Below are 17,216 nucleotides of genomic sequence, written 5' to 3' on the forward strand. Positions count from 1 at the left end.
TAAAACCTCTTTGGCATATCTAGCTATAGTAGTGTTGTGGTTTAAGCCCAGCCGGTAACTCAGAACCACGCAGCTGTTCACGCACTTCCCCCCTTCTTCCTCCCCGCACTCCCGGAGGGATGGGGAGGAGAATCAAAAGAATGTAACTCCCACGGGTTGAGATAAAAACAGTCCAGTAACTAAGGTATAATACAAAACCACTACTGCTACCACCAATAATAATAATGATAAGGGAAATAACAAGGGGAGAGAATACAATTGCTCACCACCTGCCAACAGATACCCAGGCAGACCCGAGCAGTGATCTGGGCCTTCCGGGTAACTCCCCCCAGTTTCTATACTGGGCATGACATGCCATGGTATGGAATATCCCTTTGGCCAGTTTGGGTCAGGTGTCCTGTCTGCTTCCTCCGAGCTTCCCCTCCTCCCTGGCAGAGCATGAGACTGAGAAAGTCCTTGGTTGGAGTAAACATTACTTAGCAACAACTAAAAACATCGGTGTTATCAGCATTGGTCCCAGGCTGAAAGTCAAAACCACAGCACCGCACCAGCTACTAAGAAGGAGAAAAATGACTGCTATAGCTGAACCCAGGACAGTATCCACCCCTTATTCCATACCATTCACGTCATGCTCAAATCTCACATTTTTCAATATACCACTGCTTTTGTCTTATATATATATATATACAGACCCACACCCACACACAAAGAAAGAGATATCATTCCCTAGTCCATGGACCAATCCCTATAAAGTTCCTGAACTCATCGAGACCATGATGTCAGGCTACATCTCCTGTAAGAGTCTTTCAGGGCAGGAGGGACGGTGTGGAGTGTTGGGTTGTTGCCTGCTGATGACACCACCAAACTTGTCTGGTCACTGCTGAGCTCGTCTGGTTTCATCAAAGTTCATTCTTTGTTGGGGTGATGATCGGAGGGAAGTCAGGGTCAGTTGCTGGCGACCTGAAGATATCTAGCTGGTGGGTTATAAAAGTGTTATAGAGCAGGCAGCAGCATACAATTGAGTTCATTGGCTGTTTTCCCCCAAAATCAAATCCCCTTGAGGTACACATCGGACTTCCCCATCTTCTCGCGTTACCCACCAAGTATATCCAGATCCCTGAGCAAAAGCAACCCCACGAGTGGGTTTGCCTTTACCTGAAGCAGGAATAACCCAGACTGTCTTCCCCAACAAATTCTTTATGTGCACCACAGGAAGTTTATCCCCCTCTACAGTACATAAAAGTTCTGATTGGGCTGGGCCAGCCCTGTTGGCAGATCCCCTCATGTTGATCAACCAGGTGGCTTTTGGTGAATGTGTATCCCAATGTTTGAAAGTCCCACCACCCATTGCTCTCAGTGTAGTTTTTAACAGCCCATTGTACCGTTCGATTTTCCCAGAGGCTGGTGCATGGTAGGGGATGTGATATACCCACTCAATGCCATGCTCTTTGGCCTAAGTATCTATAAGGTTGTTCGGGAAATGAGTCCCATTGTCTGACTCAATTCTCTCTGGGGTGCCATGTTACCACAAAACTTGTTTCTCAAGGCCCAGGATACTGTTCCGGACAGTGGTGTGGGCCACAGCGTATGTTTCCACCCATCCAGTGGTTGCTTCCACCATGGTAAGTACACAGCGCTTGCCTTGGCGGGTCGGTGGGAGTGTGATATAGTCAATCTGCCAGGCCTCCCCATACTTGTACTTCAGCCATCGTCCTCCATACCAGAGAGGCTTTAACTGCTTGGCTTGCTTAATTGCAGCACATGTTTCACATTCGTGAATAACCTGGGCAATAGTGTCCATCGTTAAGTCCACCCCTCGATCACGAGCCCATCCATATGTTGCATCTCTGCCTTGATGGCCTGAGGTGTCATGGGCCCACCGGGCTGAAAATAATTCACCCTTCTGTTGCCAATCTGAGTCCATCTGAGCCACTTCAATCTTAGCAGCTTTATCCACTTGCTGGTTCTTCTGGTGTTTCTCAGTGGCCCAAATCTTGGGTACATGAGCATCTACGTGGCGTAGCTTCACCACCAGGTTCTGCACCCGAGCAGCGATATCTTGCCACAATGCAGCAGCCCAGATGGGTTTACCTCTGCATTGCCAGTTGCTCTGCTTCCATTGCTGCAACCACCCCCACAGGGCATTTGCCACCATCCATGAGTCAGTATAAAGTACTGGCCATTTTTCTCGTTCAGCAATGTCCAAGGCCAGCTGGATGGCTTTCATCTCTGCAAACTGACTTGATTCACCCTCTCCTTCAGCAGTTTCTGCATCTTGTCACAGGGGACTCCACACAACTGCCTTCCATCTCGGATGCATTCCCACAATATGGCAGGACCCATCAGTAAACAAGGCATATTTCTTTTCACTCTCTGACCGTTCAATATATGGTGGGGCCTCTTCAGAACGCATCACCTCCTCTTCTGGTAACATCCCAAAATCTTTGCCCTCTGGCCAGTCCATGATGACTTCTAGAATTCCTGGACGACTGAGATTTCCTATTCGAGCTCATTGTGTATTTAGTGCAGCCCTCTTACTCCATGTAGCATCGGTTGCATGATGTGTAGAGGAGAACCTGCCTTTGAACATCCAGCCCAGCACAGGCAACCGGGGTGCCAGGAGGAGCTGCGCTTCAGTTCCAATCACTTCTGAAGCAGCTCGAACCCCTTCATAGGCTGCCAGTATCTCTTTTTCAGTGGGAGTATATGTGGCCTTTGATCCTCTATATCACTGACTCCAAAAGCCGAGGGGTTGACCTCGAGTCTCCCCTGGAGCTTTCTGCCAGAGGCTACAGGTAGGACCATTCTCCCTAGCTGTCGTATAGAGCAGAATTTTCACATCTGGCCCAGCCCGGACTGGTCCAAGGGCTACTGCATGAACTATTTCTCGTTTCATTTGTTCAAAGGCTTGTTGTTGCTCAGGGCCCCATTTGAAATCATTCTTCTTCCGGGTCACGTGATAGAGAGGGCTTACAATCAGACTGTAATTTGGGATGTGCATTCTCCAGAACCCCACAACACCTAAGAAAGCTTGTGTTTCTTTCTTGTTAGTTGGTGGAGACATTGCTGTTATCTTGTTGATCACGTCTGTGGGGATCTGGCGACGTCCATCTTGCCATTTTATTCCCAAAAATTGAATCTCCTGTGCAAGTCCCTTGACCTTACTCCATTTTATGGCAAAACCGGCCTTCAGCAGGATTTGGAGTATCTTCCTCCCTTTCTCAGAAACTTCCTCCACTGTATCACCCCACATGATGATGTCATCAATGTATTGCAGGTGTTCTGGAGCTTGCCCCTGTTCCAGTGCACTCTGGATCAATCCATGGCAGATGGTAGGGCTGTGTTTCCACCCACCCCTGGGGCAGTCGGTTCCAAGTGTACTGAATGCCCCTCCAAGTAAAAGCGAACTGTGGCCTGCATTCTGCTACCAAAGGGATTGAGAAAAATGCATTGGCAATATCAGTTGTGGCATCGCACTTGGCTGCCTTTGACTCCAGTTCATATTGAAGTTCTAGCATGTCTGGTACAGCAGCACTCAATGGTGGTGTGACTTCATTCAGGCCACGATAGTCTACTGTTAGTCTCCACTCACCATTAGACTTTTGCACTGGCCATATGGGGCTATTAAAGGGTGAGCGGGTCCTGCTGATCACTCCTTGGCTCTCCAGTCTATGGATCAGCTTATGGATGGGAATCAGGGAGTCTCATATGGTGCGATATTGCCGCCGGTGCACTGTTGTGGTCGCGATTGGCACTTGTTCTTTGACCTTCAGCAACCCCACAACAGAAGGATCTTCTGAGAGACTGGGCAAGCTGGACAGCTGCTTAATTTCCTCCTTCTCCAAGGCAGCGATACCAAAAGCCCATCGGTATCCTTTTGGGTCTTTGAAGTACCCTCTCCTGAGATAGTCTATGCCAAGGATGCATGGAGCCCCTGGACCAGTCACAATGGGGTGCTTTTGCCACTTCCTCCCAGTCAGGCTGATTTCAGCCTCCAGTACAGTCAACTCTTGGGATCCTCCTGTCACTCCAGAAATATAAATGGGTTTCACCCCTTGATACCTTGATGGCATCAGAGTACACTGTGCACCGGTATCTACTAGAGCCTTATACTCCTGTGGGACTAATGTGCCAGGCCATCTGATCCACACAGTCCAGTAAACCCGATTGTCCCTCTCCTCCACCTGGCTGGAGGCAGGTCCCCTCTAATAGTGATCACAAGACTGTCCACTTATGTCTTGTAGAAAGGGATTAGTATTCCTTTTCACAGGAGCTGGAGTAAAATCAGCTCTTCCACTCCATCTGGGAAGCTGCTCACCAGAGACTGGAGCAGCAGCTTTCCTGGGAGGATCATCCTTGACCATTGTTCACGCACCCGTTGCTCCAGAACTGAGGTAGGTTTTCCATCCCACTTTCTCATGTCTTCTCTGTGATCCCGCAGGTAAAACCATAGGGTGGCCCGTGGCGTGTACCTCCTATATTTTCTTTCTCGAGCAGTAGGGCGCCTTCTGTTAATAGTTGAGACATGGGTTGGTACACGTGGGGAGCTGGATAGATCGGATAAATCGTCTCTCAATTTTGTGAACTCCTGGGACAGTTTTTCCACAGCTGAAATGATGGAAGGGGTGAGATTGTATTTGAACTCTCAGAGTTGACGAATCAGGTCATCCACTGTTTGTGGTGCTATGTTATTCCAGGTCATTGATTCCAATGAGTGGGCATATGATGATGGTGCACTCTGTGTAAGTTTCTGCCACATGGGTCGTGTACATTCGACTTCATCTGGATCTACGGATGTATTCTCGGCATCTGGCCTACGATAGGTCATCTCTAGAATGGCTGAACTGTCGTGGTTTAAGTGCAGCCAGTAACTCGGAACCACGTAGCCGCTCGCTCACTTCCCCCCACTTCTTCCTCCCGCCACTCCCGGAGGGATGGGTAGGAGAATCGGAAGAATGTAACTCCCACGGGTTGAGATAAAAACAGTCCAGTAACTAAGGTATAATACAAAACCACTACTACTACCAGCAATAATAATAATGATAAAGGAAATAACAAGGGGAGAGGATACAATTGCTCAACACCCACCGACTGATACCCAGCCAGACCCGAGCAGCGACCTGGGCCTTCCGGGTAACTCCCCCCACTTTCTATACTGGGCATGACGTGCTGTGGTATGAAATACTCCTTTGGCCAGTTTGGGTCTGGTGTCCTGTCTCTGCTTCCTCCTGGCTTCCCCTCCTCCCTGGCAGAGCATGAGACTGAGAAAGTACTTGGTCGGAATAAACATTACTTAGCAACAACTAAAAACATTGGTGTTATCACCCTTGTTCCCAGGCTGAAAGTCAAAACCACAGCACTGCACCAGCTACTAAGAAAGAGAGAAATGGGTGCTATAGCTGAACCCAGGAAGGTATCCACCCCTTATTGCATACCATTCACGTCATGCTCATTTTCATTTTTTCAATATACCATCACTTTTTTCTGATATATATATACACACCCCCATACCCAGACACAAAGAGAGAGATATGAGCCGCCTCCAAAGGCTGACGGCTTGTTTGTCTATTGCAGTCGCTTTGTCAGTTTCTCCTTCCCTAGCAAGTGATCCCAGCTGCTTCGCTTCCCTACCTTCTAGTTCGTGACCGTCGGCCCCATTGTCCCAGCACCGGAGCAACCAGGTGACGACGTGCTTCCCTGGAAGATGGCTGAAATCTTTTTGCATATTCCGCAGCTTGGTCGAGATCCAGGGTTGAGAAGTCACCTCTTCTTCTTCTTCATCTTCCTCTGATACAAGTAGTAGTAACTCTTGTTCAGATGCTGTCCCCTGTAGTAAGTGCATTAGGACTTCATCTTTCTTCACTGCACGGGTTGCTTTTTGTGCCTCTTGTTTGCTTTTGCTTACAGGGGCAACCGATATTGTCACAAATTGGCCATTTGGTTTAGCTGCAGTGTTTGTCACTGTGGTTGGAGTGGCTGCAGTGTCTGTTGCTGGGGTTGGTGCAGGTGTGCTTGAGGGTTGAGTAACACCAACAGCTGCATTGTCTGTTGCTGTCAGGGTTTGAGTAGCTGCTGTGCTTGTCACTGGGGTTGGTGTAGCTGCTGTGCTTGGAGTTAGAGTAGCTGCTTTCTCTGATGCTTTGCCATCAGATCCAGAGACATTTTTTTCCCTTTGAAGGTGCTGGATAGTGTTGAGCAGGGCTCTGTAGGCGTAGGCCAAGCCCCAGCACGTTGCCATGGTTTGTCCCCTCTCAGGTATAACCAGGATGACAGCACACCTCATTTAAGTGTTTTACTAGTTTTTCCAGATTTAGCCCTTGTTCAGTGGTAAAGTTCCAAAGCAGTGGAGGGGCCCACTGGCCTAGATACTTGCCCATACTGTCCCCCACACCCTGCCACTCATGACTGTCCAGCCTCAGAGAAAATCTCTTGGTGGTCCTCCTACATCATCGTCTAACCCTGATACTGCTTAACTTTCGAGATCAGACAAAATAGGGTGTTCCCAGGGGGGGATGGCCATGGATAAAACACACTCCGTATGTGTGCCAACATGCTGATCCCCAGCACAATCAGCAGGCAGGTCTCAAGGGTGTTCAAAGGCCATCCAAAACCTTCAGAACTCTCAAATGCTGTTGTCAATAGGCTGGTGGGGGAACGGGGTGTGTAAGGGAATGCCTCCTTCATAGGTTGACCCCCCAAGGAAAAAAAAAATATACGTAATTGTTAAAAAATTTCATTATATACCTTTCAAAGTATAGAGGTGATGACCACACTGGGAACGCAAGCCAGACCAGTTTCATGATCAATGAGTCTATTGTATTACAAGTCATTACCATGAAGTACAGTGAAACAAGAACCTTAGCCCAGGCCCCCCAGCCGATAAACACTAAAACATCAAATACTGTCTGTAAGTAAGGTACGACATGCTGAAACTCTGAGATCAAGCGCAACAACTCTGAGAGCCAATAAATCAACATTGTGATGAGTAGTAACAATGAATGCTTATCACAAATATGATTAGACACACTCCGGTCAGATCTGTCATTATCTCAAACCTTCGTGCCCCATGTTGGGTGCCACAAAGAACTGTCATGGTTTAAGCCTAGCCGGTAACTCAGAACCTCGCAGTCGCTCGCTCACTCCCCCCTTTCTTCCTCCCCCCACTCCCAGAGGGATGGGGAGGAGAATTGAAAGAATGTAACTCCCACGGGTTGAGATAAGAGCAGTCCCACAACTAAGGTATAATACAAAACCACTACTGCTACCACTAATAATAATAATGATAAGGGAAATAACAAGGGGAGAGGATACAATTGCTCACCACCCACCGACTGATACGCAGCCTGACCCGAGCAGTGATCTGGGCCTTCCGGGTAACTCCCCCTGGTTTATATACTGGGCATGACGTGCCATGGTATGGAATACCCCTTTGGCTAGTTTGGGTCAGGTGTCCTGTCTCTGCTTCCTCCCGGCTTCCCCTCCTCCCTGGCAGAGCATGAGACTGAGAAAGTCCTTGGTTGGAGTAAACGTTACTTAGCAACAACTGAAAACATGAGTGTTATCAGCGTTGTTCCCAGGCTGAAAGTCAAAACCACAGCACTGCACCAGCTAAAAAGAAGGAGAAAAAAAGACTGCTGTAGCTGAACCCAGGACAAGTAGCTAGCAATTCCAAGGTAAAATGGAGAAAATGGGTGTTCTTACTGATCCTCTTAATGATCTTATGGCCAGTTCAAGGTAACATAAACTGGGCACACATAGTGGATCCACCATTGTTTAGGCCTGTTACTTGTTGGGATCCAGATCCTTCGATTTCAAATAACAACACACTGGGCTGGTGGGTATGGCTACCACCATTGGGCCCGTTGTCAAATCTTAGTGACTGGTTGATGATTAATAATACGTATGAGTTTCGAACAGAGTTAGCTCCTATGTGCTTTACTAGTAACGATGAATCGGAAGGATGTGTATGAGTTCAGGAACAATGGCATTTATTTGCTAAAAAGGGGAATCTAACATTTTTTACCTTACCTGGTATGCAGTCAATTAATATTTCAGAGAACCTTTTTCCACCTCTAAATACTCCCAAGTGTCATTTTGAAATGATTGATACTTATCATTGTCTTATTTGGAAACCCTGTCGATTATCACAAACAAGAAGACAAAGTTCAGTTGATTTTGATATGTTAGATTGGGGTCCATATGGACAATTATGGTCAAACAACCATACTGTTTGCGCGGCAGTTCGCGCAGGCAGGGCGAGAGGGCAGCGAGCGGGATGGTGAGCACTCGCCTCAGGAGCAGGGCCCGCTCTGGGAGCTCTGCCCCGGCAGTGGCCAGCGTAGGCACCCAGACAGAGCCGATGAGAGGGGAGGCTGCGGCGCAGACCTCGGAGTGTAGAAAGTGCCTCGACTGGTCTCTTGAGGAAAGGGTGCGCAATGGACACGGCTGCACTCGGTGCGCCCTGGTGGAGGTCCTCCTGCAGCAGGTGTCTGAGCTGCGGGAGGCTGTTGGAGAGCTAAAAGATGCCAGGGAAGCTGAGAGGAAGCTGGGCTGCTTGCTCCAGGCCCAAACTGTGCAAGGGCCGCAAACGTCAAGCATTGCTCATATAGGAAAGAAGGAGGGCAGCAACCCAGGAAGCTGGGAATTAGTTACGAGAAAAACTAACAAAAAAAGAAGGAAGAGGACAATTAACGACAAGGGCCTTCCTCCTAAATCTGATGTCCCCACCAGAACCTCTTTGCAGTTCTGCAGGGGGCTAATGAGAAAGCACCCACCACACCTAATGAGTATCCTGCTGATGCACCAGTAAAGACGATCACTACTGGTGCCTCCAGGAAAAAGCAGCGGGTCATAGTAGTAGGGGACTCTACTTTGAAAGGCACAGAGGCACCCATCTGCCAGCCTGATCCAGCCTCGAGGGAGGTGTGTTGCCTGCCAGGGGCTCGGATCATAGAATCATAGAATCATAGAATAGTAAGGGTTGGAAAGGACCTTAAGATCATCTAGTTCCAATCCCCCTGCCATGGGCAGGGACACCTCACACTAAACCATGTGGTCAAAGGCTCTGTCCAACCTGGCCTTGAACACTGCCAGGGATGGAGCATCCACAACCTCCCTGGGCAACCCATTCCAGTGCTTCGCCACCCTCACTGTAAAGAACTTTTTCCTTATATCCAATCTAAACTTCCCCTGTTTAAGTTTGAACCCATTACCCCTTGTCCTACCACTACAGTCCCTAAGGAAGAGTCCCTCCCCAGCATCCTTGTAGACCCCCTTCAGATACTGGAAGGCTGCTATGAGGTCTCCACGCAGCCTTCTCTTCTCGGGGCTGAACAGCCCCAACTCTCTCAGCCTGTCTTCATACGGGAGGTGCTCCAGCCCTCTTATCATCCTCGTGGCCCTCCTCTGGACTCGCTCCAACAGCTCCATGTCCTTTTTATGTTGGGGACACCAGAACTGTACACAGTACTCCAAGTGAGGTCTCGCAAGAGCAGAGTAGAGGGGCAGGATCACCTCCTTCGACCTGCTGGTCACGCTTCTTTTGATGCAACCCAGGATACAGTTGGCTTTCTGGGCTGCAAGCGCACACTGCCGGCTCATGTTAAGCTTCTCATCAACCAACACCCCCAAGTCCTTCTCTGCAGGGCTGCTCTGAATCTCTTCTCCACCCAACCTGTAGCTGTGCCTGGGATTGCCCTGACCCAGGTGGAGGACCTTACACTTGGCTTGGTTAAACTTCATAAGGTTGGCATTGGCCCACCTCACAAGTGTGTCAAGGTCCCTCTGGATGGCATCCCTTCCCTCCAGCGTATCAACCGAACCACACAGCTTGGTGTCGTCGGCAAACTTGCTGAGGGCGCACTCAATCCCACTGTCCATGTCGCCGACAAAGATGTTGAACAGGACCGGTCCCAACACCAATCCCTGAGGGACACCACTCATTACAGGTTTCCAACTGGACATTGAGCCATTTACCACAACTCTTTGCGTGCGGCCATCAAGCCAGTTCTTTATCCACCGAGTGGTCCATCTATCAAATTGATGTCTCTCCAATTTAGAGACAAGGATATCATGCGGGACAGTGTCGAACGCTTTGCACAAGTCCGGGTAGATGACGTCAACTGCTCTGCCGCTGTCCATCAGTTCCATGGCTCCATCATAGAAGGCCACCAAATTGGTCAGGCAGGATTTCCCCTTAGTGAAGCCATGTTGGCTGTCACCAACCACCTCCTTGTTTTTCATGTGCCTTAGCATGTTTTCCAGGAGAAACTGTTCCAAGGTTTTGCCAGGCACAGAGGTGAGGCTGAATGGTCTGTAGTTTCCCGGGTCTTCCACCTTCTCCTTCTTGAAAATGGGGGTTATATTACCCTTCTTCCAGTCATCGGGAACTTCACCTGACTGCCAGGATTTTTCAAATATGATGGACAGTGGTTTAGCAACTTCATTCGCCAGCTCCTTCAGGACCCGTGGATGGATTTCATCAGGTCCCATGGACTTGTGCACGTTCAGGTTCTTAAGATGGTCTCGAACCTGATCCTCTCCTACAGTGGGCCTAAGGTCTTCATTCTCACAGCCCCTGCATCTGCCTTCCGAGACTTTGGTGGTGTGGTCAGAGCATTTGCTGGTGAAGACTGTGGCAAAGAAGTCATTAAAAACCTCAGCCTTCTCCAAATCCATGGTAGCCAGTTCTCCTGATAGCTTCCGGAGAGGGCCCATATTGTCCCTAGTCTGTCTTTTATTTGCTACGTATCTATAGAATCCTTTCCTGTTATCTTTTAAATCCCTTGCCAAACTTAATTCTAGCTGGGCCTTAGCTTTCCTAACCTGGTCCCTAGCTTCCCGGGCAATGCTCCTATATTCTTCCCAGGCCGCCTGTCCTCGCTTCCACCTTCTATAAGCTTTTTTTTGACCCATCCCAACACTCCCAGTCAGTTGCCAGCACCTGTAATAAGTGCTTGGAGTGATGTAGAGATGTTCCAGCTGCCCCAGCCATTGAGTCAGCTTCATTTGGAGCTTGGCTAAGGTGCCTCTATACAAACGCCCATAGTATGGGGAACAAGCAAGAGGAATTAGAGATGTGTGCAAGGCTACAGGAATATGATGTCATTGGTATCACAGAAACATGGTGGGATGGCTCCTATGACTGGAGTGTCGGAATGGAAGGTTACAGGCTGTTTAGAAAAGACAGGCCAGGCAGACGGGGAGGGGGTGTTGCTATCTATGTCAGTGATAGGCTAGAGAGTATGGAACTCTGTCTGGGGACGGGTGATGAGGTAACAGAGTGTTTGTGGGTCAGGATCAAAGGGAAAAGAGCAATGGGGGACATTACGGTGGGGATCTGTTACAGGCCGCCTGATCAAGAGGACTCTGTGGATGAAGCGCTCTACAGACAGATAGGAGCAGCCTCACGCTCGCAGGCCCTTGTCCTCATGGGGGACTTCAACTATCCTGACATCTGTTGGAGGGACAGTATGGCCCGGCACAAGCAATCCAGGAGGTTCCTCAATTGTGTGGAAGACAACTTCCTCTTTCAAGCAATAGAAGAGCCAACAAGGAGAGGTGCCATGCTTGACCTCGTGCTCACCAACAGGGAGGGACTGGTTGGAAATGTGACACTCCAGGGCAGCCTTGGCTCTAGTGATCACGAGATGGTTGAGTTTGAGATCCTCAGGACAGTGAGAAGAGCATGCAGCAAGCTCACTGCCCTGGACTTCAAGAAAGCAGACTTTGGCCTCTTCAGGAACCTCCTTAGTAAGGTTCCATGGGATATAGTCCTAGGAGGCAGGGGGGCCCAAGACTGCTGGTTGATATTCAAGGATCACCTGCTACGTGCTCAAGAGTGTTGCATCCCGACTAGAAGAAAGTGCAGCAGGAGGGCCAGGAGACCTCCGTGGATGGACAAGGAGCTGTAGAGGCAGCTTAGAGGGAAAAAAGAAGCTTATAGAAGGTGGAAGTGAGGACAGGCGGCCTGGGAAGAATATAGGAGCATTGCCCGGGAAGCTAGGGACCAGGTTAGGAAAGCTAAGGCCCAGCTAGAATTAAGTTTGGCAAGGGATGTAAAAGATAACAGGAAAGGATTCTATAGACACGTAGCAAATAAAAGACAGACTAGGGACAATGTGGGCCCTCTCCAGAAGCTATCAGGAGAACTGGCTACCATGGATTTGGAGAAGGCTGAGGTTCTTAATGACTTCTTTGCCTCAGTCTTCACCAGCAAATGCTCTGACCACACCACCAAAGTCTTGGAAAGCAAATGCAGGGGCTGTGAGAATGAAGACCTTAGGCCCACTGTAGGAGAGGATCAGGTTCGAGACCATCTTAAGAACCTGAACGTGCACAAGTCCATGGGACCTGATGAAATCCATCCACGGGTCCTGAAGGAGCTGGCGAATGAAGTTGCTAAACCACTGTCCATCATATTTGAAAAATCCTGGCAGTCAGGTGAAGTTCCCGATGACTGGAAGAAGGGTAATATAACCCCCATTTTCAAGAAGGAGAAGGTGGAAGACCCGGGAAACTACAGACCATTCAGCCTCACCTCTGTGCCTGGCAAAACCTTGGAACAGTTTCTCCTGGAAAACATGCTAAGGCACATGAAAAACAAGGAGGTGGTTGGTGACAGCCAACATGGCTTCACTAAGGGGAAATCCTGCCTGACCAATTTGGTGGCCTTCTATGATGGAGCCATGGAACTGATGGACAGCGGCAGAGCAGTTGATGTCATCTACCCGGACTTGTGCAAAGCGTTCGACACTGTCCCGCATGATATCCTTGTCTCTAAATTGGAGAGACATCAATTTGATAGATGGACCACTCGGTGGATAAAGAACTGGCTTGATGGCCGCACGCAAAGAGTTGTGGTAAATGGCTCAATGTCCAGTTGGAAACCTGTAATGAGTGGTGTCCCTCAGGGATTGGTGTTGGGACCGGTCCTGTTCAACATCTTTGTCGGCGACATGGACAGTGGGATTGAGTGCGCCCTCAGCAAGTTTGCCGACGACACCAAGCTGTGTGGTTCGGTTGATACGCTGGAGGGAAGGGATGCCATCCAGAGGGACCTTGACATGCTTGTGAGGTGGGCCAATGCCAACCTTATGAAGTTTAACCAAGCCAAGTGTAAGGTCCTCCACCTGAGTCGGGGCAATCCCAGGCACTGCTACAGGTTGGGCAGAGAAGAGATTCAGAGCAGCCCTGCAGAGAAGGACTTGGGGGTGTTGGTTGATGAGAAGCTTAACATGAGCCAGCAGTGTGCGCTTGCAGCCCAGAAAGCCAACTGTATCCTGGGCTGCATCAAAAGAAGCGTGACCAGCAGGTCGAAGGAGGTGATCCTGCCCCTCTACTCTGCTCTTGCGAGACCTCACTTGGAGTACTGCGTACAGTTCTGGTGTCCTCAACATAAAAAGGACATGGAGCTGTTGGAGCGAGTCCAGAGGAGGGCCACGAGGATGATAAGAGGGCTGGAGCACCTCCCGTATGAAGACAGGCTGAGAGAGTTGGGGCTGTTCAGCCTGGAGAAGAGAAGGCTGTGTGGAGACCTCATAGCAGCCTTCCAGTATCTGAAGGGGGTCTACAAGGATGCTGGGGAGGGACTCTTCCTTAGGGACTGTAGTGGTAGGACAAGGGGTAATGGGTTCAAACTTAAACAGGGGAAGTTTAGATTGGATATAAGGAAGAAGTTCTTTACAGTGAGGGTGGTGAAGCACTGGAATGGGTTGCCCAGGGAGGTTGTGGATGCTCCATCCCTGGCAGTGTTCAAGGCCAGGTTGGACAGAGCCTTTGACCACATGGTTTAGTGTGAGGTGTCCCTGCCCATGGCAGGGGGATTGGAACTAGATGATCTTAAGGTCCTTTCCAACCCTTACTATTCTATGATTCTATGAACACTAAAGTGGAATCAGTCTATTACAGACTGGGAACAGGTTAAAGCTCACTTGCAAGGAGCCTTTTCTGTATATGTTGCAGCTGAAGTTAAGAGTCTCAGCTATAGTCCAACAGAACAATTGAAACCATTAAAAATTCTAACTCAAAAAAGTTTGATGGATGATTTGGCTGACAGTGTAAAATGGGTAAACCCCTCAACATGGTTTTCCAGACTAAACTTACAAATTTGGATATTTGTTGGTATTGGTATTCTTGCTGTAATAATAATTTTTATAGTCTTGAAGTTCCAATGGAGAATCACAAGAAGCTTGCAAAAAATGGAAGCAAGAGTGATGGCAGCGCTGATCATGCTACTGGCAAACAAAAAAGGGGGAAATGTGGAGAGATCTTGCAAAACATTGCATGACCCGAAGAATGTAACTGTATCTTTAAGAGCTTTAGCAAGAAGCAAACAGAAGCATAAATAGTGCCTTGAAAGGTCTTGACCAGCCTTTCTCAGGAGTTCAAAGCACAGCTGTGTGTGGGTGTGAAACAGGAATGTGCGATAGTGGTGGTCACTTTATGACTTGTTTATGGAACACCAGAACAGGTCAGATCACCCTTTGTCCCGGAACACTGGGGCAGCGTTCGTATGTTTAGGAAAGAGTGTTTGCTGTGTGCATAAACATCCTGTTTGGCTGCACAGTCGAGTTCCTGAAATGTAACTATAAAAGCAAGGCAGTGAGAGAAATAAATGGATTTGGTTGGGCTTGAGCATACGCTGAGTCCGTGTCTTTCAGCCCGCCACAGAGGGCTTACAATCGAACTGTAATTTGGGATGTGCATTCTCCAGAACCCCACAACACCTAAGAAAGCTTGTGTTTCTTTCTTGTTAGTTGGTGAAGACATTGCTGTTATCTTGTTGACCACATCTGTGGGGATCTGGTGATGTCCATCTTGCCATTTTATTCCCAGAAATCGAATCTCCTGTGCAGGTCCCTTGACCTTACTCCGTTTTATGGCAAAACCGGCCTTCAGTAGGATTTGGATTATTTTCCTCCCTTTCTCAAAAACTTCTTCCTCTGTATCACCCCACACGATGATGTCATCAATGTAATGCAGGTGTTCTGGAGCTTGCACCTGTTCCAGTGCACTCTGGATCAATCCATGGCAGATGGTAGGGCTGTGTTTCCATCCACCCCTGGGGCAGTCGGTTCCAAGTGTACTGGACGCCCCTCCAAGTAAAAGCGAACTGTGGCCTGCATTCTGCTGCCAAAGGGATTGAGAAAAATGCATTGGCAATATCACTTGTGGCATCCCACTTGGCTGCCTTTGACTCCAGTTCATATTGAAGTTCTAGCATGTCTGGTACAGCAGCACTCAATGGTGGTGTGACTTCATTCAGGCCACGATAGTCTACTGTTAGTCTCCACTCTCCATTAGACTTTTGCACTGGCCATATGGGGCTATTAAAGGGTGAGCAGTTTAAAATTTTTAAAAGATTCTGATCCTTTTATTGTCAGTGGAAGCCTATATTCAGATGCCATGAAGGAGGCTGGGAACTAGAACTAGTGGTAAAATGCGATTGTGCCCAGACCTCCTCATTGTGAAATGCAGCAGGACATGCACGATCAGACTTTTTAAGTGTGCAGTGTACCATTATTCATTTTTTTTTCTATGATGTCTCAGATAAAAAGAATTTGGTTGACTGATGTGGCGTATGTAAGGCACGGACTCAGAGCATCTTCATGCAGCGAATCACTTTATTGCCTATTGCTCTAGCTTTTATACCATTCTAGCAAAGCTATCTTTAGCCTATTGCTCTAACTCTTATGCCAAACTATTTTATCACAACATGTTTAGTTCCTGGTTTACAGTTTTGTTTTTTTTCAACATTCTTCATCATTTCACAAACAGTCCCAAAACAACCAGTTCCTTATCTTTCTGTTCTCCTGCTCCTGGCCAGCTGGGTTGCTCTGCTTAATCACACAGTGTACTTTGCTTCTTCTTTAACCCTTTCTTCTCCAGCCAAGCAGTTACTTCTCTCTGGCAATAATGAAATAGTTTCCATCCTCTCCCACAAACTGATATGAGCAATACTGGTATTATTTTTCCAATTCAAGGCCTCCATACAGCCACATTCCATCTCCGATGCTTTCCCACAACATGGCAGGACACATCAGTAAACGAGGCATACTGCTTCTCGCTTTCTGATAGATTGTTGTACAGTGGGGCCTCTTCAGCATGAGTTACCTCCTCCTCTGGTGACATTCCAAAATCTTTGCCTTCTGTCCAGTCCATAATCACTTCCAAGATTCCTGGACAACTGGGATTTCCTATTCAAGCTCGCCGTGTGATCTTTGCAACCCATTTGCTCCATGTAGCATCTGTTGCATGATGTGTAGAGGAGACCTTCCCTTTGAACATCCAGCCCAGCACAGGCAACCAGGGTGCCAGGAGGAGCTGTGCTTCAGTACCAATTACTTCTGAAGCAGCTTGAACCCCTTCATAGGCTGCCAGTGTCTCTTTTTCAGATGGAGTATAGCTGGCCTCAGATCCTCTGTATCCCCAACTCCAAAAGCCGAGGGGTCGACCTCGAGTCTCCCCTGGACATTTCTGCAAGAGGCTCCAGGTAGGACCATTCTCCCTGGCTGCGGTGTAGAGCACAATTTTCACATCTTGCCCAGTCTGGAGTGGTCCAAGGGCTACTGCATGAACTATCTCCCATTTAATTTGTTCAAAGGCTTGTTGTTGCTCAGGGCCCCATTTGAAATAATTTTTCTTCTGGGTCATGTGATAGAGAGGGCTTACAATCAGACTGTAATTTGGGATGTGCATTCTCCAGAACCCCACAACGCCTAAGAAAGCTTGTGTTTCTTTCTTGTTAGTTGGTGGAGACATTGCTGTTATCTTGTTGATCACATGCATTGGGATATCATGACATCCATCTTGCCATTTTATTCCCAAAAATTTAATCTCCTGTCCAGGTCACTTGTCCTTCGTTTTATGGCAAAACCGGCTTTCAGAAGGATTTAACTGTAACTCCAGGTAAAATGAATTTAATTGGTATAGATTCCCAGTCAAGTTATAGCAAAACCATTAACAACCTATTCCATTACAATCATTCCCGTTTAAACGTAGTTAGGGTAAGTTTTCAAGGGTTTATTCCCTAGGGTAATTAAACAGTCACCCCAGCAGGGCGCTGCGTGCGGTGTCCGGGCCGTCGAGCACACTTCACCCGCTATTAGGGCACCGGTGGTGCTCTTTTCCGCACCCCCTGCAGGACCTGCGATCCAGCCCCCCGGCAGCCTGGGGCGGGTAGCGTGTGCGTGAAGGGAGGACGGGACGCGGCTCCG

The sequence above is a fragment of the Strigops habroptila genome, chromosome W, assembly GCF_004027225.2.
Source record: "Strigops habroptila isolate Jane chromosome W, bStrHab1.2.pri, whole genome shotgun sequence".
Taxonomy (NCBI): Eukaryota; Metazoa; Chordata; class Aves; order Psittaciformes; family Psittacidae; genus Strigops; species Strigops habroptila.